The following is a 26298-nucleotide window of genomic DNA, read 5'->3' as shown; positions in this document are numbered from 1 at the left end:
GAATTGGGGTGCTTCTTCCCCAGCCCAGCCAGGAGTTCTCCAAAGAAAGTGAATTATGCAAGAGACTCCACTGGCTCGATCAAATTTCTGTGTTCAGTTTCACTGCAGGCTTGAGTTTCCCTGCTCCTGAGGTCAGCCTGTTCTGCTGGGGGCTGGAGGAGTGTTCTCAGTGTCAGAGAACTCCGAGTTTCCAGAGAAGCCCCTCAGAGCCCCAGCATGACGTAGGTCTTCCCACCAAACTAGTTTTCCATTAATTAAAAAAGTAGGCACCCTAGATAGCATGAACTCCTTGGTGAGGATAGTGGAGAGAAGTTATTTATCTTCAGCCTTTTAATCCTTTCCTCTTTGTGACCTTTGCTTATTTCATCTGTGTTAGTTATTCACAGCTCTGGCAGACCTGAAACAGCTTTGCTGAGACCTACAGGAGAATCACTGCTCTATTTTCTAACTTCTCAATCTTGTCCTAATCAAAAATGTAAATACATGCATAATGATTTGCATGTCATTAACTTCCAAAAAACACCCTCGTGCTAAAATCAGTGTTTTTTGAAACCCAATTTTCCTGTCTGCCTGAGAAGTTACACCTGGAGTTCGCAAACCACAAATTCTGAGAACATAAACTGCTTTCAGCACTGCTGTTTACTTTCTGCTTCATTTTTTGTTTTCCATTCTATCCAGGGAAAAACAATAAGTTAAAAAATATGTTGACAGTAATTTTTGTAATCAGTTTCTTTCTTCAGTCTTCATACTGAAGGCAGAAACACTCAGTCTTCATGCTCAACAGAAAGTTTCAAAATTAAAAATGAACGAAGTTGGTGTGGTGTATACTCACTGCACACTCATTATGCCACCACTGAACTCATTGTGATCATTTATGAACAGAGCATCTAACACATTCCAGAAATTCCAAAGAAGTGTGGATGGGAGCTTGCAGATTTCGAGGAATACAGGGAAACCGGGAGAAAACAGCGTCCTTTTGAGCTAGGCTGGCAGTGTAGCCGCCCCAGGATTTCGGTTTCCCTGGCACAGAGCTTTGTGTGTGAGCTGAAGGATCCGGCTGGGAGTGTCTGTGTGTAGCAGTCGGCACCCGGGGTACGACACGGGCGCTTTGCCAGCAGTTTACAGGAGCGTGTTCTTGCCTGATGTCGGAGATGCTGGGAACGAGCATTCCCGGGCTCTGGCGCGGCTGCGGAGGTGCTGTCACTGCCGTCTCAGAGAGGCTGAGTGCGCTGTCTGGCGGAGGAGTCGCTGCACGTTTAAGGATGAGCAGATGAGGTTGTGTTCCCGTTAAAAACCTAGGGCCTGGAATGTGCCTTTGCTATGCATGGCTTGCCCAGAACTCGGGGCTTGTTTTAATAGGCTGCCTTCAAGTCAGTGAGTCTGGGAGCCAGCACAGGGTTACCCTGGATCAGATGCCAGAGCGTGTAAGGTCTCTCCCTCTCTGGAAAAGCTTTGGAAACAGGATTAACAGCAGCGCTGCAAACCCCTTGTGCTGCTGGATGTCTTACATTGGTTACAAACACGAAATTCCTTGGGAGCAAGCAGAAAGTGCCACTGCTGTTCAGTGGAGCAGCTTGAACATGTCTCTTCTTTCAGGAAGGAGGGGAAAACAGTGTGCAGCAGTTCTGTTGATACAAAAAAAGGATCTAAATAGCAAGATAAAATGTACGGCAAACTGCGGATCAGCTGGAAGTTCCTGTGATATTTAAAAAAGCATTTTGGTTTCTATGCTAGGACACAAGCAGCTGTCTGATGCCTGAGATATATTTCACACTCAACACTGTTTCTGATGAATTTTGTGTTAAAAATCAAAGGTGTATGATCTCCCACTTTGAAAAAAAAAACCAAAACAAACGTTTTTTTTAGAAACCAGTTAGGACACTGTGATGAGAAGAAGGGACACTGTGATCAGAAGAAGCAGGAGTGGGCAGTGCACCCTTGTTCACTCCTGAGCATGGACTCTCCTGCTGTAGCATGTGAGGAATGTGCATTGTGTTCAAGACACTGGGAGCACCCAGGAGGATCTTGGTAGCTGTGCATGGTTGAGCAATGGGATGCTTATTGAGGGCGTGCTGAGCTGTGCAGTCAGCGTTGTGCCAGCACCACCTCGCAGGCACCAGAGACTGCCTCCACAATTCAGTAAAAGAGGCCAGTGGCTCTGCTCCATCCCCAGGGCCAAAAGGCACAGCTCCCTCCCACGTGCAGAGCTCGTTCTGCTCCAAAACAGAGTGCAACTGACCAGGCTGGCTGTGCCCAGACAAAGGGTGGGAGTGACCAGACTCGCTGTCAGAAATGGAGCCTTGAAATTCCTGTATTTGGATTACAAGTATCGCTGATCTGGGGTTTGGTAGCACTGTTACACTTCACCTCGTACACCAGCTCATCACTGCAATTTCACTCACAGTGCACGAGTGCTTTTGTTTAATTAAACTTTACTGAAAAAATATCAGCAGTGACAACATGAGAGAATTGTAATGAGATGCAGTTGGAAATACACTTCTGGGACTAACATCCTGTCAATTACAAACAGAGGATGTTTACTCTGTCTGAGTAAATTTTGAAAGTGAACCTCAGAAAAGCAGTTAGTTCAACTGTGAAGCTGTGAAACGAGCATCTTAAACTTTAAATATAAAGTTCAGTCACCAGAGTGTAACAGAGAATACATTCAACAGTCATTAATCTGATGTCTTATCAAGATACTTCTCCTTTAATTTGCATTATCACTTCAATATAAATATTTCAAATCATCCAACCATTCCACTGTAATGAATTTTACCTGTGGATGTGAGAAGAGACTGTGCATCTTGAATAGTTTGAACTCTGCAGATGATACTTTCACATTGCTGTGTCTGGTAGGGAGATCTGTTCCTGGGTCATTTCTCATAGCTGGCGGTAGCAGCTGTAAAGAAGCCCAGCCAGAGTACTGAGGGAAAAATGTAGGGGAGGAGAAGGAAGAAAGAGGGCACATATTAAAGAAAAAGAGAAGTAGAGATGGAGAGAAGTGACCAAGAGCTATTCATAAACAGGGATAAAATGTTTGCAGTGGAAAAGGCAACAGGTGTTTCTAAAGTCCTTAAACGACCACGTTATTTAATCCTGGTAAAAGAATCTCTGCTTCTAGTGGAAAACTGATGGCTTTTTCCCAACCATGTAACAAATATAAAATGCTTTCCCAAATTTGGCTTTACTCCAAATACAGCCTTTTGGCTTCCTGCATTTCTGATTGAAGTGGTGCTCTCTTTCTTCATTAAGCTGTAAAAGTCACAGTCAGTTTTGCCCCTGAAAATCTCTGATGTTGCCTTATCTTGGGGAATTTTTTAAAAGTCTTGTCTCAGAATTTTTTACTAAGAAAGCTGGACCTATGTCTTCGTAACTTGAGGTGCCACTGATGGTGTGTTTATATGCCAGCTACAACATAATTTTTAATCAGAATCTTCAATTAAACAAGGCACACAATGAAAGAATTTGAAATAAGACTTTTCTGGGTACAAGAAGTTTTAGTGAAGAGAAAAGCCTGAGCACAGATCCCATGAAACCAATATTAAATGAGGGCTGATGGCAGAAACTGTGATGTGCAGTGGCCTGGTAGTGAATTATGTTGATGTTCCTCATATATTTTGAAAGCAGCTTTTCCAGGGAAAGAGAGTGATGTGAACAGGCTGTGTCACTGGGAACCATGCTGAGTTTTGGTTAAATCACATTTTGATTAAAATTGATGTGTACCAACACTTTTCCATCTCCCTGCTATTTTCAAATGTTTTGCTGTCACACATGGAGATGTTTTTCAATTAATCAAAATCCAGTGCACTGAGTTCCTCCACCTCAGAACATTCCCACCTGAGTCTTTCCCACTTCCACACTGCAGATGGGGAAGAATGGGACAGCTGGTCCTGCGGGTCACCTCCTTCCCAGATCTGATAGAAAATGAAGTGTATTAAAACCTGTGCCACCTGCCAGCCTCTGGATTACCCCCAGGGCACGTCGTTACAGATCAGGTACTTCCAGAGAGAGTAAATTTAAACCCAGCAGGTGAGTGGCCTATAGTCTTTCCTCCATGGCATTGCTGGAGCAAGCTCAGCAGTTCCACCCCTTAATTTAGCCTGGCGTGTGTTGATGTCTGTGGCCATTGCTCCTGACAGCAGCTTCTGGAGCACACTTGAAAGGACCCTGGCTGTATGAAAACATCCTGGCTTCTGAGATGATCTCTATCCAATTAGACAACAGTCTCCTAGGACAGGACTGGGTGTAGCACATTGCTATGAATTTTGTTTCTGTGCATTACTTTAATGATGCTGCCATCAGTGCAGTGAACTGGTCACTTTCTGTCTTCTCCAGGAAAGACTTGGATAGGGTTTTCTGAAGCATGCTACAGCCTGAAAAGCATAAGCCAGATGATACCCATTCCTATGCTGCTATTCACCTACCCTTTGTTACTTTCTTTGGGTCAACCTGGTAAAGAGGAAAAGTTTCAAGTGGAATGGCAGTTTTTCTGGTAGACAGGCTTGTCTTCCTGTCTGCTGCAGGTTATTCGGATGTAATTCCTATTAGGACAAGCAGGATGTGCCAGCTGTGGGTTCCTGAGGGAAGGAATGGAGCTGTTCTTCTTGCCATCATCACCTCTCTGAAATAGGGCTGAAAATTGCTTGGGAAGTCAGCAGATCACAGAAATGTAACGCTTTCCCTGCTTTTTGCTTCCAGCCCTGTTCCATCCCCTTGGATCAATTTTCTCCCCATTGGAACCATCCCACCAGGACAGAGGAGCGGGCTTGTCCTCATGGTGCCTTTGGAACTGCTCTGCTCGTGGATACAGAGGTGAGCTCACAGGGGGCACAGAGGCTTCTCACAGAGGGGAAAAGCCACTTCAGGGTCAGCACTGCATATCCCTCCTGGCCTCTCACCCCACAGGACTTGTCTCACACCTGTGGGTGCTGGTTTCTCCCTGCTTTCTGCAAAACTGAACTGAGCTCACCCTTTTTCATGTGTTATAGAGGGCAAACACAACACTTTGCCATCAGCATAGCATTTATCTGATAGTAAAGATCACCCTAAATGAATATTTGAAAATGTTATTGTGGAGCAGCTTAACTTCTGGCAAATTCTGCTTTTTTTCCTCTGGCCTTTGTACTTGTACAGTCAGGTCTGGAAAGTGTGTCACTGTGAATGCCACTTTGCTTGTCAGTCAAGGAAACTGAACATGAAGGATAAAGCCAAGTGAAATTTTTATACTTCCGAACCCAGGGAAAACATTTGAGAAACAAAAGTGTTTATTTTCCCTACTTGGAGGTCCTCAGCTGGTGTCAGCAGCTCTGCTGAATTTGGTTATTTATGCCAATATTCAGACTTCAAAACTGCAAGTGTTAATGCAGAGTGCTGCCCTTAAATGCCACATGGAAGAAAATATGTCAAGGTCCCTAAAAGATTCATACCACAAAAAAGCAGTCCAAGGCAGTATTTTGCTTTTCTCTTCTTTTTTCTGTTCCCTCCCTATGCTATCCCAATAACACTATATTCCCTGTTTTTCTCCTGAGTGGTATTTCCCACATAGCTGAGTGATGTCTGTGCAGTGCCTGATTTCCCAGGGAGCTGGATCATGGGGCTCTGCTTCTTTGTTTTCCAGGGGATTGTATTTTTAATCCCAAATTTTTGTGTATCACAGTGTTGGTGACTGGTGCCTTTTGCACTTCCCCTTCTATGGAGGACATGATCTTCATTTTTAATGAGTTCCTGAAATAAACACCTTTTTATGTTTCAAAGCACAAAAGAGAAAAAGGAGCCTTTTTCAAAGCTTAACTCAAACATTTCCTTGAAATTTTCTCTCCTGTGGTAATCCACCTGTTTGATATGACTTTCTCTTTTGTCAACAAAGCTGAGCTAAAACTTTCAGGATGACTCTGAAACTTTCCTCCCACGAGACTTCAGATTGATAGCTTCTCAAAATTAAACTCATCAAATTATGTATGGCTCCCTTTTTTTCAAAGCTTCCTTACTTGCCAAACCAGATGGGATAAAATACTGTGCAAATGATGCTGAATGCAGCAGTTTGTCTCTCAGTAATACCTGTTTAGGAGAAGATGCATGTTGAATTTTTTGGGTACAGTTTGCACATGCTCGTGAATTCTGTTCAGAGTGGGAAAATATTGTGCAGTACAAAATGACATGTGCAGTAGTATATTCATTTAATTGATATTTATTGATATTAAGAGTCTATAATTTCTAACTTAAACTGAAAATAATATCCTACTGAGATCTTCAGATATCAACATTTCCTTACTGGTCAGCTGGAAGTGTGAAATGGTCCTGTGAAGTGTAATCTAAATAAAAATTTTGCATAATTTATACTCCATATCAGTGTAATCAACCCAAGCCTTACTCCACAATGTTGCTGCAATTTCTGTTTTTATTTGTTTCCTTCCTAGGCCTCATAGCTCTTGGCTACAGCTTAATTGTTTATGAAATTGCTGTTCAGTATTTCAGCTTCTCTCCAGTCTGTCATGCTTTGAAAATTACTTTCTTTCTTTTTAAAATTAAAAACCTGCTTGACCTACATGGTAGTTTTAGCTTTTCAGTTTGAAATCTGGATTTTTAAAATTTTTATTTTTTTCTTCTTTTTTTTTTTTAAACAGTCTATTCTACTGTAATCTTTCAGTAAGTAACTATTTATGATAAACTTTTTTATGGCAATAAAAATATTTAAGTTTGTCACATCCACAGAACTGACATGCACTTTGTCCCAAGGAAAAAACCCCAACCCACTTCAACTGCTGTTTATAAAGCAGTTTATAAAGTGCAGTCAATATGAGTTAAAATTGTTCTGTTTTTTTATTTTTTAAAGTCTATATTGGATGAGTACCTGATACTTAAGGAAAGGCTTTCCCAATAGGGCAAATGTGCTAGAATATCATGAAGGTAAGGTGGTGGATTAAGTTGGGAACCATTGTTCATTGAGCTCTGCACCATGAAAGATGTAAGCTGGAATTTGTAGTTGAAATTTGGGTTTAAAATTTGGTTTAGAATGGATAAAGGACATTTTTGCACGGTGGATGTTGTACTGTGTGGGCTTTGCAGAATGTGACTACAAAGACAAAGCTTTTAATAAGGGTTAGAGTCCTCTTGGAATGGCACAAAGAGATTGCCACTGCTGCTCTCTGAGCAGGACTGGGGCAAGCCCAGACCTCTGCATCCGAATGCTTCTGAACTGGAGAGTGTGTCCTCCTCAGCCTTGCTCTTCTCTGCTCACTGTGGGAACAAAAACCTCAGCAAAGCTGGCAACAAAGCACTGCCAGCACAAATGGTGTTGGAAGGCTCTTAGGAATTGGGGTTTTTTTTGGAGAAAAGAGAAATTGAATTTTTTTTAAAATTTTCTCTCTATGAAATGATGTCTCAATTGTAGGCACACAGTTTGTGGTACCTGGGAGTGGGGCTGGGCCAGCCTCATCCCCAGTGGGCACAGCTGTGAGCAGCAGGAAAGCAGCACTGACAGCAATGAGCCATGGAATGCCCAAGGGCACTGACCAACCACCAAAGGGAGCAGAGGGCACACAGGGGCAGTGCATCAACAGGAGGGGATAAAAGGCTGGGCTAACAAACAGGAAGGGCAGGTGCTTGCAGCCTTGTGAGGTGGCAGAATGTTACTCTGGATGGGCAGGTGCCTGAAGCCTTCTGATGTGGTGAGGTGTTACTCTGGGTGGGCAGATGCTTAAAGGCTTCTGAAATTGTATGGTGATACTTGGTGTATTGTAGCTGTCTCAGCTGTGACGTATGCTGTGACATCTTGATGGATTCCAGGTTTCCAGAGATTCTAGGAAGTCCAAAAATTGACCTCAGTGCATTATGGGGAAACTTGGTAAGCTCTTAATTGAAAGTATTACTTCTCAGGTGGGACTTCTACTGATAAGGTTGTGTTCTAATCTGTTCAAAATATTGTTTGCAAATAGAACCCTGGATAATGAGCAGGAATATCCAATTTGCTAATTGTGCTGCTAATAGGCTATTAACAGCTGATCCTGTTTGCACTAAGTGTTGACACTTGTTTCAGGTTGCTTCCTATTGTGTTTAGCAGCATTGATGAGGCACATGAGGTGTTCATGTGATTTGTCTTCTGAAGGATCTCCCAGTTTGTCTGGGGCTGGTAATGTCATCATGTTCCTGATGCCAATAGGAAAAATATAAGGATATGGCTGGTAGGAGCTGTGGTGCTCTGGAGATGCAGCCACTCACACTACACTGCTGTCCAGACAGGAAAAGAGTAGGGCCAGGGCCTGAGTTTCACATATTTATATCATGACTTAATGTCTTTGTTCTTTATTTCTTCCCCAATATCCCGGTTATTCCTGTGAATGCAGTATGGAAAACTGACATTTGCACAACACTGTCTTTCTGAACTGGGAAAAATCAGCTCCATTTCCAATGCTGTGTGTTTGGAATTGGTTTTGCCCAATTCACTTCATATGACACTTCATGTTAATCAACTTCCTATTCAAATTGCCTTTTCCTTGCCCAGTCATCTCTCTCCTGCTGCTCCCTGTTGCCAGCTTTTGTCCTCCCTTCAGATTTCTCACAAACCTTGTAGAAAGTTGAGCTGGAAAGGCTCAGAGAGCAATGTCAGTTTTGCTATTTGTTTCAGCTCCACAGACAGCTCCTGGTTCCTTCCTTGGAAGAAACAGGACCCAGAGCTGTTCTTTGGAGGAAGAGCACTCCCAGGAATCCCCCAGGATGGTTGGGCTGCTCAGATCTTACTCTGTATTATTGCCAAAAATGTCTTTTGCAGCTATTCTGTGCTCCCTGCTGTTCTTTTTTTCTTTCACATAACCAGGAAAGCATTCTCTGTCACCTGGAGATTAAAGAATTGCTTAATGGAAGCCTTATACATCTTTTAGGAAATGAGTGTTTATGTATTTCACACACGCAATTGTGCTCTTTGAAGTCTTGCAGGGACTTTCTCCCTTTTTCTTCTGTGGTACACCTTGTAATTGTGTCTCAGGTCAGGGTGACATGGTGCACATTAGTTTTGCTTTGTTCCTGACAGACACACACCTTGTCTTTTCTGGGTGAGGAAGGGAAGGGCTGTTTCTCTCTGAGGTTGAATTTGAATAAAACCACTCTGTTTCTGAAGGGAATGATCACTCAGAGGCTGCTGCTACCCCATGTATAGTGAATGTTTGAATTCACTTAGCAGGCTGCGTGGCCATATATTGCTTAGGGGTATTAACATATATTTTTTCATCATGGAAGGTCAGTTCTCAATACAGCAATCTCCATGTTTCTATAGCTGCTCTGTAATAGCTGAGTGTCTTTTTATAGGTATGTGTGACTTCTTTAATACCTTACTTTTGGGACATCAATTTTCTTAGTATTATCTTATTTAATAGTTTTTATGGGGTTAAACAAACAACTTTGTGAATAACAAAACTAAGTCACAAGGGCAAGACTGACTAACTTGTAACTAGGGCAGGGAACAAACTGAATAGAAGAAACACATAACTAAAGACAGAGTGACCCATGTTTGAAAGTGAGAGAAAAATGTAAGTACTTTAATTGTGTTTACGCTTTGTGTACTCTAGGCAGTGCCAAGTTTGTGCAAATGGAAGACCTTAAATTACATTGGTACAGTGAGTGAGGATGCAGTGCTAAATAAACGCCCTGTGGAAAGAATAGGTGGTGTCCTGTGCAGTAGATCCTTACTGGAAAATCCAAACAAATAAATGGATGCCTGGCAGAACTGCTGCAGTATGTTATGTGAGCAAGGAGTTTGTATCTGTGGCTTGGATGCTCTGCTGATATTGGGAAATGAGCTTTCACTCTGTGGGGATCCAGAGAAGGGACAGTGTTCTTCACTTCTCCCCAGAGCCTAAGGGAGCAGACCTTCAATTCAGCACCCAGAGCCAGTACAACAAAGAGCCTTCGGGCAGGGCTGACAAGCTGGTGCCAAGCTCATCTCATAGCCCTTGGGATGTCACAGTGGCATGGGTGACACTCCCAGGGGGATGATGTGCCCAGTGAGGGGCAGTTGGTGTGACGCAGCTGTGTCTCAAGGCTGCTCCACTGGAGACAGCTGGAGTCAAGTGTTCTATGCATCAAATGTCAGGAGTTGCCTTCTTGGGGCTTTCTTTTCCAGCTGTAATCCTCCTGTAATGAGCATTTCAGTGTGTTTTCAGCAAAAGTAAATAAGTGTTGCATAATTTGCTTGATTGGCAGGGGTTTTATTGGTCCAGCTTGAGCTCCCCATTGAGATTTGTGTACATCTGTCAGTTTTATTCTCTTTTCTCCCATCCCTTTATCAGGGATGTATTTGCCTGGGAACACTGGCTTCCCTGGGTTGTTAAGCAGACTCAACATTTATACCTGGTTGTTTTAAACCAAGATTTTTATCTTAATGCATTGCTTGCATGTGGCTGTCCAAAATGCTGATGAATTTCTAAGTTGTGGAGCCCTTTATATTCTTCCATTTGTTGTGCTTCCAATTTCCTTGAACCTTGGTCGTTGCTATTTGTGCTCCTGAGGGAAGAAAGACTCCTATCTCAATTTGGACTGGATAAGGGCGTCCATGTCCAGATCTTGTTGATCTGGGAGAAACTGAACAAGCGGTATTTTGACAAGTAACGTACACAATTTTTAAGATGTTTGTGGTTTTCCCTTTTCTACTTGTTTTGCTTGTAATTTTCTCTGTGGAGAGCTCATGCACCATCAGCTTAATTAGGTCTGATGAATTTCTTGAGATCACACGGCTGCAGCTCTTAACCTTTGTGGCTTGTTATGTACATGATGGTTTCCTTGCTAGACCTTCACCAAATTTTAGATTACCACAGATGTTTTCTTTATTATTGAGATGACTGCCATAGTAGTTTTAGTAAGAACAGTTTAATCTTCCCAGAGAGTTGATGTACTTATTTGAGAATTATTCAAAATATTGCACTTTAGCTTGTGTTTCTCTTTCACTTAAGTACTGCTAGTGACACCAACAGTTTTTTAACCCAATACCCCCAAAATGAGCAGTCCTGTCCCCTTTCACCAACCTGAATGTGTTGCCAAGAAACCGAACAGGATGGGCCTGGGTTGACCTGTGTGTTTCAGGACCTGTGGAGTTGCAGGCAAGGCCTGGCAGCTGAATAATTCATTTGTGAGCAGGACACCAGGGCTGTCCTTGCACAGGTCAGTCACGATGCTGGGCTCTCTCCCTTTCATTACTCCATCTTTCATCTCTCTCCACTTGGCATAGCTCAGCCAGCAAAGTTAATAGATTCCCATCTTTCACTGCAATTCCTGTCTTGAAGGGGATGATAAAGAACCAGAGGCTGCAGCTGCCCTTGGTAATTTGTGATTTATAACTGAGAGGAGAGATTTCCCTCCTCTTGTCACAACAGTGACAAGTGTTGCCACAATGCAGAAGTGATTGTTTAGATGGGACATGTAAATAAAACAGAGCCATCTGGACTACTAAAAACACAGCAAACACAGAATTCTGCTACTGGGACTGAATTCAGGCTGTTTCTCCCTTTTAGGATATCAGAACCCGTGGGTTCCATTCACTTTGTGGAAGTATTTTTTTCTTTTTGGTCATTGGCTGTTAACATTTACAGCCCTTGGAAGGTGTGGAAGTCTAAAAAACCACCAGCCTGCCTTTTTTTGATACATACAATCAACAGGTTTTCTTTTGAGCTAAGGATCAGCCTCCAGTTTCAGGGTAGGTAGGAAATGGGTACAAGTTTTCCTGTGTATCTGAGTTCCAAAGTTCTCCACTATCTCATAAAACAAAAGACCAGAAAATGTTCAGTGCAAAATTTAGGATTGAGTTCATTGAGTTGGACAGAGCTGAGGAGCTACATGAAAAATTACATCCAAGGTGAGCACCTTCTGGCTCTTTGGAGAGCTAATATTATTTTTTAGCAGTTATCAGGGATTTTTTCCCAAATATCAGTATTTGGGAAATGAAATAGTTATGAGCCATGAACTGAGGGCTCATTTTTTTTCATCACTGATTGCTGATGATTGGCAGTAGTCCATACTGCTTTAAATATATTGCCATTTTATGTTTAGATAAGCATAGGAAGAAGGGATTTTTCTTTCCATGTTGGAAGTGTTTTTTTAATCTATTCTGATCAGCCAGCCAAAATGCAGGATCTGATGCTAGACCTATCTGGAATTATATTATTCTTTACATGTTGTGGCTTTAAGTGCCTTCTAAGAAGTAATATCTGGGAAGTTATTTCTCTTTAATATATACGAAGTTAGCAGTGCATATATATTGTTGGGATTTAGACAGGAATTACATTTTGGTATTTAGTTTTTCCTTCTAGCCTGAACTTGCTGCCATAAAAAGTGAATAATCTGAAGGCACAAAGCATCTGGTGTTTCTGAAGATCATTCTTTGCTGCCACACAATGTACAAGCATTTAGGCCATTATGTTTAGGCTGCTGAGGAAAAGATTAGTGGACCGTAGAAAAAACACCAAAGAGAGACACAAATATGTGAGTTCATTCCAGCAAGTGTTTGAGCAGCTGTAGACTTCATATTTAGTTCTGAAAAAGTCCATGTGGAATTCTATTCAGAATTTTAAATATGTGCCCAAATATGGTGTCTCCTGATGAAGAAAATGACTATTTTTCCACTTCCTTGAACAGTTTTCCTGATTCTGTTCACATTTCCACCTCGTGACCAGGTTTTGTTTTCACTGGCTTTACATAATGGCAGGATTAGCTGAGAGTAGCCTCCCAAAATCTCAGGTAGTTCTTCCCTTGCTGCACTCATTTTTCAGCTCATTGCCTCCTTCTTTGCTGAGCTGGAATCAAATCAGGTTTAGTTATTACATCTCTCCCAGGCAGGATTTGAATCCATCATGTACTGGAGACACAAACCTTGCTCTTACTACTCTCCTTAGTATTTGAGCTCTCAATTTAACTTGGGGGAAAAGTGGAAAATTCAATGTGTGTGTGTGTGTGTGTGTGTGTGTGTGTGTGTGTGTGTGTGTTTGGGGTCTATTAGTGCCAAAGACATCTAGGAGTCTCTGAAAATTGCTAAACTAATGAACTGCCTGCAGTCTGACAGTGCAAAATACCTTTAGCTCCCTATAAGTTACATGAGTTTTCTGTTAAAGCAGCAGCCAAGACTTCTATGCAGCATAACTGGCCTGCTTTAGCAGGTTTTCAACTAAAATGGGTCGTGTCAAGTGTTCTGTAGTCTGATGAACTCTACTGGTATTCACATTCCTAGACATCAGGTATAAATTACCTTGGATTTCAGAGGCTGCTTGGAAAAACATGAGCCTATGTGCCACTAAAAGGGTCCTCAAGGCTGATGACATTTTATGTACCTGACAACAGAGACAACAGGATGCTGTGTTTCTGTTCAGAAAAGTCAGGGTTAAATGAATGAAGTGTGTAATTTGAAGTTGTATTAATTTAGGCATGCTCATCCTGTTACTGAATGCTCCCAAGTGCTTCATTTTTGAGTGTTTCAGTGTTTCCCTTTTCTGTGCCATCCTCATAATTTAACAGGGATGGCTGTTTCTCTGTGGCTGTGCAGGCATCTGTGCAGATAAGCTGGCTGGTCAGCTGGGAGCCAGCTCAGAAACAGAGCCTGGGAATTCTCTGGCATTGGAAGAGAATGAAGAGATTGGACAGAAATACCCACTCGAGATTGCTGATAGGGTTGTATAATTTGTGGACTTGTTTGTGTGAGCCAAAATAAATGCATGCTTATAGTTGAATTTATTTTTGGTTAGTAACTTTTATTTTCCTAGGTGTGCACCTGGGCCTAGAGAAACATCCCCAAACAAAGTTATGTTCTTGCTTGGAAATTCTTTAAACTGGGAAAAAAAGAATGGGGAAATCTTGACGTTTTCATCCTGCTTGCTAAAATTCACACAATTTTTGAAATGTTTTCTCATTTTGCCAGACCTGGGGGAAGGTTTGCCCTGTGTCAGATCTTTTGGGAGTGTTCCCTCTGCAGCACAGTGGTACAGCAAGGGTCTTCCTCCAGCAGTGGCAGCAGCTGGGCTTGGGAGGCAACATCCCAGCTGATTTGCCTGGGGGAAAGAGCAGGGAGAAGGAGCTGAGGAGAAGGCCCATAAATACTGCATGGCTGCAGCTCTGCTGCTCCCTGAACCAAGTTACACTGCTACAGTGCACTCTGCAGAAATGTCACATCCTTCACTGCTCAGCACTGAGTCGGGTGGAAATCACCAACCGCACCGTTTGTTTGGGGTGGCTTGGAGTCACCCTGGCATTTTAGAGATGGATTTGATCAAGAAAATGGCTTGTGTGACTGTGCTCTCAGCCTTTCCTCCCTTCTTTATCCATCTCCTTCCACTTTCCAGTGGCTCTGGAATTTACTGCTCAACTTCAGCCAAAGTTTTTAAAGGATCAGAAATCCCTGAAGGGGTTACATTCCTACAAACATGTTGGAAATGGGTGGTTAGGTGTAGGAGAGACTCCCACTGGAGCTCCTACAGAGGGAAAAGCACCTTGCCTGTCATGGTTGGTGTTTTTCCTGGGGGATGGGCCTGTGCATGGCCCTGCTCTCCTGCCTGGCCACACATGGAAGTGATGTTTGGAAGGGAAACCTCCTGCAAGGGAAAGTGCTGGGGATGTGCAGTAATTGAGGCTTTCACAGCACAGAGATTTATTTAGGGATGCATTGGAGATTCTGAGACAAAGAGAAGCTTCTGCTCCACTGATCCTGTGCTTAAGGAGAGGGAAAAGCAGGATCTGGGAGGGGACTTGTTTTTTGTCTACCAGTGGGTGTTAAGGGAATCCTATTGCAGAAATAGCAGAGAGGACAGTTGTTCACTTTTCCAGTGTCAGTGCCTTTCTCCTGTGTTTAACATATCCAATCTCATTAAGAAATCAGGATTGGCACAATTTATTTTCATTTTCCTGTGAATTTGCAGTATATAAATACTCTCATGTAAAGAGTTTCCCCATCTCTTGGCAAGCCATGGGTTTACAAGCTGACTTGCTTATCCTTAGGGTTAGCTCTGGACGGCACAGTGAAAAACAAGTCAACATCCAAAATGCAAAGTGGAACCATGCTGCTGGGTAAGAAGAGTTTGATCTCCACACACAACCAGCTTCTGGCTTTCCCCTCTCTTCCACTATCAAGTGCAAGCTGTTGCTGTGCTCTTACCTTTATTCAGTCTGACCGATGTAAATCTTTCCTAAAGGCAACAAAGCCTGGTCTTGGAATATGTTGAGGTGATGTGTCAGTGTTTGAGAACAGTTTTGGAAAGTTTTCTCTCTGATGTATGCAATCCCAAGTTATTCTTCCTCTTTCTGGATCCATTTAGAAACTGAAAGCTGGTGTGCATAAAAGAGAGAGTTCAAAAGTAGAAGCAGTTTATCCCAACTCAGATTAAGAAACTGGTTAGGTTAGTTTATTTTGGTTTATTTTCAACCTCCTAACTTCTTTCCTTGCCTTCCTTTTGCCTTGTGAGAACTTTTTACTTACCTTTCCTGTAGCCTCAGTGGTCATGGAAATCACATTTTTATCTTCCACCTTAAAAATGCAAAACCTACCAGTCTTAATCGCAAATGCAGCTGGCATTGGTACAAAATATAGTAGTTCAGTGTGGGAAATGTCCTTTAATAGTTCCTTTTGTTGCTGCTGAAAGAGCAGAATCACAAAGGTTCTGGAGACAGATATGCAAGTATTTTCTTCCTTCTCAGAACATTTTAGATAGGAATGTTTCTTTTTAGTAAAATGTGTCAAAATCTATATTTAAAATGAAGAATGGGCTTAAATGCACTGAAAGCATAATAATTCAGCAGTATTTTCTGATGGAGAACCATACAGCAAGTACAACAAAAACTAGAGTTAGTCAAACTTTCTGTTGCAATGGAAATACCTGGATTTCCCCTTCCATTTAGATCTCTAAAAAGAGGAAAATATGTAACAGGAAAGAATTTTGTTCAGCCTGAGTTTCTAACCATCAATGAAAGCAGTCATATGCACTTGTGAGCACAGCTGGATATGGATATCTGGATGCATGCTGTGCCCAGAGCTGGACTGGGATGCTCAGCACATACTTGCTGATTTGGGGTATCCCCTTGGGGGCCTGTAGACAGCAGACCCAAATTTCAGGATCTCAGGTGGACCTGGGGAGGCAAAACCAAGCATTTTGCTGCTCATACTTGGGCTGTTCAGCAGATGCACATTCTTGGGATGCTCAGAGCTTTGGCAAGACTTAAATCAAGGAAGATGTTTGTGGAGAACAGCAGAGCAGCACCTTTCACCTTCTGTCAGATCTGGCCTGAAATGTCTTTCTTAATAACCAGAAGAGCCTATTTTTGTCTCATTGCTGACTTCATGAGCCAGAGGCACTCTGGAGTGAGTGAAGCCATAGCAGGCTTTGCCCTTGCAAAGCTATGCATAATATTTATATTACAGTATGAGAAATACTTTGGAAATTTGCAATGTAGTAAAATTCCTTTCTCCTTTTCCTATCAAAACCTCCTTTGTGGAAAAAGAAAATCTCCTTGAGCGTTTCTGCTTTATAACATTTAAATAAGGTGGCCATTGGGTCACAATTTCTTTCTTCAGCTATAAATCTTTATATCTTTTTGTTTTTGTTCAGGAATCTGAGATGAAAGAGAACTAGATTCTGATGACCATCTTGTCACTGTTGCTGTCACCTGTGTTGACAGGTAAGTATGGCAAGCTGGTTCTGAAGACAAAATGTTTGAATTATTTGTGTCAGGTGGGTAAAGCTACAATTACAGCCCAGGACCTCACCCGTGGGTCATGCTGGATGCTGCAAAGGTGAGTTTTTCAACAAACAAGTGATCAAAAATGCTTCCAAAACTTTCTTGATCTCCAGAAAGGAAACTGTTCCTCCTTCTGCTATATGGCGGTGGGTGGGTTACAAAAATTATCTCAGAGCAGAGGAATTTGAAGTTGAACTGCAGCCTGGAGTGAAGATGGCTGAAAGGTCTGGTTGACTTTTATCTTCCTCCTCCTCAAAGTACCTGAAACATGAACTAGCAGATGGATGAAGTTATCATACTTCTTGTGTTAGGCATTACACCCCCCTGTTTTCATCTAGGAGCAATTAATTAATGAGGTCCCTGCAAATTTGCAGCTGACGTTAGGACTGGATGAAGAATTTCTTGGATTTTGTACAGTTAGGTGAGAACTGCTGGACTTGAACCTCTTGTGATACAGCACAATCATATTTCTTTTATCTCTCTTATCTTACCTAAATGCTGCATTTTCAGTCTTTCCTATTAATAAAGACTTCAAGTCCCTACATTTGTTATAAATGTCTTTATCTTTGCTTTTCTGATTCTTTCAAAACACAGTCCAAAAAGTTTTGGCAGCACTCTGGAGATGACTGAGAACTTCTTATGCAGAACAATTTCTTGAAGTAGCATCACTTTCTTGGCTTCCATTTCAATCATTACAAAATAAATTGAAACATGAAATTCAGAGATCAGAAAGCTAGAACAAAAAGGACACTGATTGAAACTTAGGTTTCCTTTTGGTGAAGCATGATGCTTCTGTATGATCTGAAAACTAAAAAATTCATTTTTTCTGTGATAAGAGGTGATAACTGAAGGTGCCTTTTCTTGCACTGGCTGCTGCAGGTGTCTGTGTCAATGTGCATTTATGACCACAGATCAAGGACTGGATAGTGAGTCCTAACGGTGCCTTTGGATGAGCACTGGAAGGAGAATGAAAATACAAAAATTATGTAAAATGTGTCAGGTGGGATGCTGTAAAGCGTGTGGTGACATGAAGCAGTATAATTTGGATCACTAGTATGTAAAAATGGAAAAAGGAGAAAGATTTAAAAAATGTGTGTCTCAAAGCTCAGCCTAATGAATTTCTAGCTTATCAGAGCATTTAGTAATTGACTGTTTGCTTCTGTGGTAGGGCTACTATCAAAGATAAGCAAACCAATCTAAAGAGAGGGGTGCAGAAACAGGTGTGCAAATTTGGATTTGAAGTGTTATGTTTGACAGTGTGTTGAGTTGATGGGAATAACTGTGTTCTATTGGCTGAAATGTTTAAGTTTGCAGGGATACCTTCCACTATCCCAAGCTGCTCCAAGCCCTGCACAGCCTGGTCTTGGGCACTTCCAGGGATCCAGGGGCAGCTACAGGTTCTCTGGGCACCCTGTGCCAGGGCCACGCCAGCTCCTGACTAAAGAATTTCTTCCAGATCCTAATCTCCTGTCTTTCAGTTTAAAACCATTCTTCCTTGTCCTGTCTTTATCTGCATGTAAAAAAAGTCACTCTCCTTTTTTGTAAGCCCCCTTTAGGAAGCATGTAAGAAAATTCAGCTGATATGTAGAAGTGGTCACTCTCTATGTGTGACTGAAAAACCAAGAGGAGAAGTTTGGATTTATTAAGAACTGCAGAAAACTTTTGAGGTGAGGCAACTAGTGCAGGCAAGTGTGGGGAAAAAAAGCCCCAAAACCAGCTGTGAGGGAGGCTACATAAAAGCTGTGGGAGAACATTAAGCGGATAAAAAAACTAATAGCAAATCTTTTTAAATGCTTCTTTTCTTTAAAAGTGTGGAAAAAGAATATTTCTAGTTTTATGTGAATGCTGGAAAGGGCTTTTCCCATGCCAGCTCTGCCTCCTTCATTCCTGCAAATGGCAAAGCAGAGAGAGGGTTTTGTAAATCTCATTGATGGATATGTCCTGAAGGGTTTGGTTCACATGATGGGCTTCATTATGGCCTTCTCTGCTCAGCTGCATAACAGGGAAAGCAGAGCTGCTTGGGTGCTGTTCCTCCCCTCTGACCAGGTGCAGGCACAGGTAGCTCTGGCAGCAGCAGCATCAGGAAATGAGCTTTGCATTACAGTTCCCACCTGGAGGCACTGGGGCAGCAAAGTGAGGGGTGCCTCTTACAGGGTCAGCCCAGCCCCCAGTTTTATAGAAACCCAGGAGCCCTTCCAAGCACAGTGTTCCTGGGCATCACTGCCTGTCATTCCAGGAAGTCATGGTCACATGTGGGTGTCCTTCACGAAGGCTCTGTCAAATTCTCTCTCAGCAGCTGCTCCTTTGGAACGTTTATTAAAATCTTTTCCTAAATACTTTCTTCATGGCAGAAACTGATAGTAGTACGCCTGGAGTGCAAATGATCCTGGTTTTCTTAGGATTATTTTCCATCCTGATTCAATCAAGTGGTTGTTTTTTTTTTTTGTTTTTTGTTTTTTTTTTTTTTTTTTTGGTAAGTGCTTTTATATTCAGTTTGCATATCTTGATTAGACTGTGATAATTTCCATGGCTGGAATCTCCAAAGTGTGCTGTTAAGAAATTATAAATGATAATGAATTCACTTAATCACGACTTCCCGGAGTACAATCAACATGAAATCTAGTCAATTAGAAATAAATCTGTTTAAAGTATTTCTGGTTCTCCAACAGTCTTGTTTGAGGCCTTACTTTACCTGGGACTGAATTAGAGACCTACACAAACAGGTAGAAAATATACTTTGTAAGAAATCACTGTAAAGGGGTATAAATGAGTCCAGAAATTTAGGTGATGCTGAAATTTGCTCGAATCTCCATTATAAACTAAGTTGCACAGCCACCAGCTGGAGAAAAGTTATGGTGCCAGCTGTGACTTGGCACTCTACAGACCACATCTTGCACCTTGTGTCCAGTTTTGGACCCACCACAGTACAGGAAAGATATGGAAAAACTGGAGCAGGTTCTGTGGAGGGCCACCAAGAAAAAGGGAGCTGCAGTACTGCCCTTTAAGGAGAGGGATAGGTAAGCCTGGAAAAGAGCTAGCTTCAGGGAGACTTTCCAGCAGGCCTGGATGAAAGCATGGACAGCCCAAGCAGATCTCATTGCTGGACCTGCTCTGGACAAGAGGTTGAAATAAAGACCTCCAGAGACCTCTGTGGCCCAGATGACTTGGTGATTCTCTGAGTCTAAGGCACAGCAAAGAATCCAGGTCATTGTGTTCAGGGAGGCTGATTTTATTTTGGCTCTGCATTGAGAGAGGGCTACTTCAGAAAAACAGCCTTGTTATCCTAAGCTGCCTCTAAATTAAAGTATTGTGAGCAGATAACCTAGGGTGATTTAGCATGCTATTTATTTTTAATATTAAATTCCAATATCAAATAGCATTTAAATAGCAAAAGCTGGAAAAGTTTATGAATATTTCTATTTCTATAACATTCTATTTTTTTGTTTCCCTTCTTTTGCCTAATGGTCACAAACATGGGTCTCATTCTGTTTTCTTCTTGCCTAAGAAGTGATATTTTATTTCTTGAGCTGTTTACTGAAGGTAATAATTAAACCTGGGTAGTCAGTGAGGAAACTGGCTCTTTTAATCAGTTTAATTGGGTTGATTGCATAATTTTTGGCTGGCTATAATTTGGTAAAAATGAGTTTCTTATCTGTATAATGAATTGAATCAAAAAATCTCAAATGTCAAGAAAATAATTTATTTCTCAGTTATTCTATGGAGTCACTGTGCTGCTTGGGTCAGTTGGCAGATCATTTAACCTTTCTAAGCCTGCAAATATTTTCTCTACTCTGTCATCACCATCCTTTACCTGCACAACCCTAAAGAATGTCCTTGGTTGTGCCATGAGCACAGGCTGGAGTATAAATTAAAGCCCAAAATATGCTTACCTTGGGTTGGAAAATAGCTGGGGAAGATGCAGCTAAGGTCAGCAGAGCTCCTTTTTCAAAATTACCTCTGAAAAAGGAAGAAGTCAGGGAAGTTTTTCTGCAATTAAGAGAAGCCTGGAGACCATCTGTCCCTGGGAACCAGGAATATTTGCTGCAGACAGACAGAGATGGGCAGAGGGATGGTGAGGACAGGGTACGTGGCTGTGCTTGCACTGGAGTTTGGTTAAACCAAGAGCTGCTCACCTGCCCTGCTCCTCTTCCTCCCTCTCTGTGTCGCCGTTTGTTTGTTCCTTCCCCCTGGACTAAGGAAAGAAATGAAGCTGGTGTGGAGGTCAGGGAAAATCTCTCCCTGCAGGCTCTTTGGCAGGGGACAGGCCTGGAACTGCAGACCTGGGGAGTCTGAGCTCTGTGCCCCCAAATCCCATCGCAGACACTTGAAAACCTCTACGGGTGTTCCCTGCTGAGTTGAAATAGAAATGAATTCATTGAAATTAAATGAGAAAAAAACCCCAGCATACACAGGGAGAAAGGGTAATTGATTTTATTTGTTGTGCCTGCTCTCAACCAAAGATAACTCATCCTTTTATAAGAAAAAAAGAGCATCTATTTGAAGCTTTGCTTTCTTTTTTAACTGGCATGTTATTCCATTGATTAAACTAAGGCAAACAATGAGACTATTTCTGTCAACACAGCAAATCAAATGACATAGTAGTCCTCACCAGGATCACATCTGAGGAAAATTCAGGTTAAATTTCATAGCAAGCTCTAAATGCTAACCTGTGTGCAAGGAGGAGAGGAAATCTGCTTTATCTACATTCAGGGCTTGATCTAATCTACATAACAAGACACCAGCAGTGCTTCTCTGTTAACATTTTATTCTGTTTGTATTAGAATTATCAGAAAAAAATGCTCTATGGGTAAAGAGGAAAGAGGCTGATAAACATCAAATGCAAATTAAAAAGTGACAAAGCTGCTTTGTCCATTGGGGATGTGAAATTGAGGTAAATGTGTTCAACAAGCTTTGATTTTATTTTTTTCCAGACTCCTGTTGTAAATCTTTTTAAATTCTCTTATGTCCTTTCCCTTCCAACATATCATAATCTTTTTGATATTTACATAGCTAAGTGCAAGCAGAGGCTGGGAGCAGAAAGGCTGGGAAATAAAATGCCTTGCCCTATATGGTAAGAAAATTTGGTGGGTACCGCAAAATGACCATTTAATCTATCTTCTTGGAAACAGACAGACTATTAAAAATTGAAGTGATGTAGTACTTCAGTATTACTTCAAGAATATGTTGTAACTACTCACATTGTAGCATTCATGGTTTGGATAAGTGAAGGGAATTTTTTCTTTAGGTCAGTGCATCTGCAGCCTATTTTGTCATAGAAAACTTCCAGCATGGGGCACCCATAGCTGCTCTGGGCAACCAGTGCCTCCCCACCTTCACAGTAAAGAATTTCTTTGTGATGTTTTATGTAAAAGCTGTTGTGTTATGAAGAAATGCCTTTCTGGATCTGGAGCTGGATGAACTTTTCCATGTTTCAAGTTGGCTTTTCATACCTTGACTGTTGTTTTATTCACGCATACAATGTTGAGTCCAAGAAGACATCTCACTTTTTGGGTGCAAGTCAAGTTGTGTATCTGGGACAATGAGCTTGGTGCATTTCTGAAAACATTTTGTTGTTTTCAGCCCTATTTGGATTAGTTATTTAGCTGCTACTTATGTAGCTTTTTTTTTGTTTATCATCTATTTAAAGTGGTTTAGAATTCTGGATCAATACATACCAAACAGATGAATTTTCAAACTGAATGTTGTTTTTACAACTAAGTGCATGCAATTCCTGTAAAGATCTTATTTAATACTTCAAAGTGATTATTATTTTGCCATAAGTAAACTATAGTTTCCACTGGAAGGAATATTTAAAGAATGTCTTAGGAGCACCTTTGTCTATCTGTTGGAAAGCAGAAGTTCTAATAAATGTGAAAACTGGAGGCCATGCTAAAAGCAACTGTAGAAATGAACAGAGCCTGGAAGGGTAGCTCTGTGGGGCTCACGGGGCTGGGCCTAATTCCTTGTCTGGAAGAAGGACCTTTAAATAAAGGTCAGCCAGAATTGTTCTGGAAACCTTGCAGGGGCTTAAAAGAAGCCACTTAAGAACTTACATTGCCACTGGGAGTTGGCCTTTACTGCAAACCTCCCTGTGCTTGTTAGCATTTATAAATACTTGTTATGTTCCCCTATTAATATGTTTGAATCATTATTGTATCCATCCTAACCAATTTTAGTGCTCTACCCAGTCCTAAATCTTTACACCTGCTTCCTCTTCCTGCCAGCAGGTTCTGTTTTGTCATGTTGAAATCCTACTTCAAATGTTTTTCATGTTGAAATTCCACTTCAGACATTTGAAAGTTTTTTCTACATCTGCTTCTCTGCCTGTCTTCCAGCCTTCCTCATTCAGCAGAAGCTGCTTGTCTCCTGTATTCTTTGTACTTATCCTTGCCCAAAATGTCTCTTTACATCTGCCTGGCTGAACTTCAGCCTTTCCATGGAGATAACGTGACCAGCTGAATAGTTTACAGGGAAAATAAATGCCAAGTAGAAGAGATAGGGAACAAAGGAGAAATTTATCTTCCAAAGCTGCTTGGTAATGAAAGAAACTCAAAACTGCCCTGCATTTGCAGAAATAGGCTGCTTGTGTAGATTTTGTGTGTCTGCAGCAGTGATAATGGTGAAGTACCTATGTTTAAAAATACTAAAATAAAAAAATAAATAAAAAATACTAAAATAAAAAAATACTAAAAAAATACTAAAAAAATAAATAAAAAATACTAAAATAAAAAAATTGTTATGATTAAAGTGGGTCTGCTTACAGACCCACTTTAATCATATGGTGCTGGCATTTAAGACTCTAAATACCAAAAGTTAATGGGACTTAGCTGCTTCTTAGCAAGTCTGTGCAAATAGGCATGAGCAAGAGAACTCAGAAATAAGTGGCAGGTTTGACAATCTCTTCACACAATTTTCTTCTTTGTTTCCTTAAAAAATAAAAGGTGGGGTGAAGTCTCACTCTTGAGCCCTTTTGCAAAACAATTTGACACTTGTGTTGGTCACCCAGCAAGGGCTGCTTAAGTCTGCTCTTTAACAGGGCAGTGAAAACAATCTCCTGGTGGGGCTGATGAGAACCAATGGATATGACCACTGATTTTGAATATTGATTTCCAGTCAATAATTCATCTTGGAAGTATGAGATGCCACACTGATGCCACACAGCTTCAGAGAAAAGTACAGGAGGAATTTTTGCTCATCATTGTGGTACTGTAGTATTTGTGTCAGCACTCATCTTCTAAAATATTTATCTGGGTGTTTCAGTTATTTAACAGAAAGATCAAAAATACATCATCACCAGGAAGTGAATTTAAGTGAGGGACTGCTGAATGGGGAATAGAGCTGTAATTAGGGGAGTTGTTCCTGTCTGGTGGAGCTGGGAGAGCAAGGGAGCTGCAAGTGCCTTGTCTCCCCTGAGGTTTTGCTGTGGATTGTTTAGCACTCCTTGTCCATGTTCCTGCTTTCTTCTTGCAGATGTTTTTTTTTAGGTTTTGCCTTTGCCTGGCTGGATTTTGTGTCTGTGCCCTGGTTGGAGTTGTGGAATTTGGGTGCTGATAACATTTCCCTTGGGGTTAATCAGGTGGCTCTGTTTGTGAAGATCTTTCCTGTTGCTCAGGCAGTGGTGTCTTGGATCCGCTCTGTGTTGGCAAACATTAATGCTGACTTTGGATGAAGTGGTTCTGCCCTTTTCAAGCCCTGGCAGTTCACTTCTGGCCCTGTGCCATCTTTCTCCTGCTGCTTCTGCAAACATTTGCATAGTGATCCAGTTCAGAGGCATGATGGATTTGGAAACTAACCTCTCAAAAAAAAAAAAAAAAAAAGAGCTGGAGTTTGACCTGGATCAGTGCTTTTTTTTTGCCTCACTGTTTGTGTTGAAGCAGTCTGGGGACAAGGGTGGAGTGCTCTGGGGTGAGGAGAAGGGTGGGCTTGCTTTTTGGGAGGCAGTGCTGGTTACTGCCAGCTTTAAAGTTGGAGTGGAGAGGGAGCTTGAACCCATCAAATTGCAAATTGTCCTTTGGAATTGGTCTTCAATTCAAATGCTCGTCTGCATGACCTTTTCTGCACAACCAGGGAGAGGTGTGAAATGCATGGTGTGCTGGGACTCAACCCCCCACCTTCAGCTCTGTCTGAAGTGCATTTTTGTTTTAATATTTTTATAATTAGAAAAGAAAATGCTTGATCGTCTCCAGCATTTTAATTTAGTACCTCATCAAGCTGGTTCTTGAGCTGATATGTATAATCCTGAATAAAGCCACAGAATCCAAGTATTGGGAGTTCTGGCAGGTTTTACACAGAAATCCCTTTCCTGAATAGTTTTCCTTCAGAGTTAATGACTAAATACCTCTTTCTAGCAGTGACTGTTCCTCTCCCTGCAAACTTTTCTCACAGTCTGGTTCATGGCATTAGTCAGCCTGTGACAATGCTCACTCTGTATCCCAGATATTCCCACAGGTAGGTTTGTAACTGGCCCCACAGCAGCAGTCTGGAGGGCTACTCCCTGCAGGCAACAGGGCTGCTATTGTGCAAATGAATGTTTATATAAAAATAGATTGGTCTTATCTTGACTAGGAGTCAGTGACCTCTGGATTTGAAACTGCTCTCTGAGACCTGGCCTTGGATAAGACATTTGGTGCTTGTGGCTCAGCTGTGTTTTAGGGGCAAACAAGACTAGGAGAGTTTGGTACTTTGCAGGGTCCACAAAAATCACACAGAGCCATTAGTAAGCTGGAGATTTTCAAACGTGGTTTTTATAGTGGATTTATCTGATAATACCTGGATGTTCAATGAAGATCCCCTGTCTGGTGTGTCTCTCTATTGATGATATTTCAAACCCTTTCACATCAAGTTTACAATATCTAACTTACAAATAAATGTAAACATGTATATTTAATAAATTCCTCTAGTGTGACGTTCAACAACATAAAGGCTCCAAAGAATAGATTAATCTGTTGCTGCTCTTGGCTTTTCCCCTGCTGCGTCTGTTTGCAGTCTCTGGAGCACACCTTTCACCCTGAGAGTGAGCTCTGGCAGTTGATTTTTTCCCATTTGATAACCTGTGCACTGTTTAATTCCAGCCTTTTGCAATGTTCTTGTAGGGTTTTTAAAAATTATTTTTTAGAGGAAAAGGGAGTTTGATGGTCATGGTTTGGACTGTTTGAAATTCTCCTTAATGATGCAGTGGCAGCAAATGGCAGAATAAGAAATTCCAGCAGATTTTATGAAAGCTGCGGGCTGGACTGGAAAAAAAACAATCTAAAAATAGCATCTGTAAAGGGAAGGCAGCAGTCTGAGCTCTGCTTCTTTCATCTGACCTGTTGGTCTGCGAAACATCACCTGGCCATAGCCCCAGAGGCTGGGTGCACATCCTGCTGCTCCCACTCGAGCTAAAGGGCAAGGGGCGGGGGAAGAAGCTCCATAGTAAGGGGAGCATAAAGCCATCCTTTCACTCTCTCATCTTCCTGCTTCTTTGTGGCCTTCCTCTGTCAAAATGGGTGTTGAACCAGCTGCAGCTCAAGCTTGCTTTGCTTAGGGGATGTGCAAAGGCCAGTGCAGGACAGTACCTGGAGCTGGGACTCACTCAGTGCCCAGGAGTTGAGAAATGTG

The 26298-nt window shown here is 41.7% G+C and overlaps 1 protein-coding gene across 8 annotated transcripts in view; it reads left to right on the top strand.

The window, feature by feature from the left end:
* Window positions 1–26298, top strand: part of SHANK2 (SH3 and multiple ankyrin repeat domains 2) — a 281678-nt gene that overhangs the window by 2460 nt on the left and 252920 nt on the right. For 3 of the 8 annotated variants that reach the window (XM_059848436.1, XM_059848432.1, XM_059848440.1), the window contains exons 2-3: window positions 4699–4812; window positions 16569–16638. The gene's annotated coding sequence lies outside the window, so the exon portion shown is untranslated. Of the gene's footprint in view, window positions 1–3865; window positions 4030–4698; window positions 4813–14964; window positions 15034–16568; window positions 16639–26298 lie in introns of all 8 variants that reach the window. The other 5 variants (XM_059848439.1, XM_059848437.1, XM_059848438.1 and 2 more) reach the window with 4 other exon arrangements.

This window comes from Haemorhous mexicanus, chromosome 6 (genome assembly GCF_027477595.1).
Source record: "Haemorhous mexicanus isolate bHaeMex1 chromosome 6, bHaeMex1.pri, whole genome shotgun sequence".
Taxonomy (NCBI): Eukaryota; Metazoa; Chordata; class Aves; order Passeriformes; family Fringillidae; genus Haemorhous; species Haemorhous mexicanus.
The sequence above is the reverse complement of the archived record's forward strand: the minus strand, read 5'-3'. Positions and strand labels throughout refer to the sequence as shown.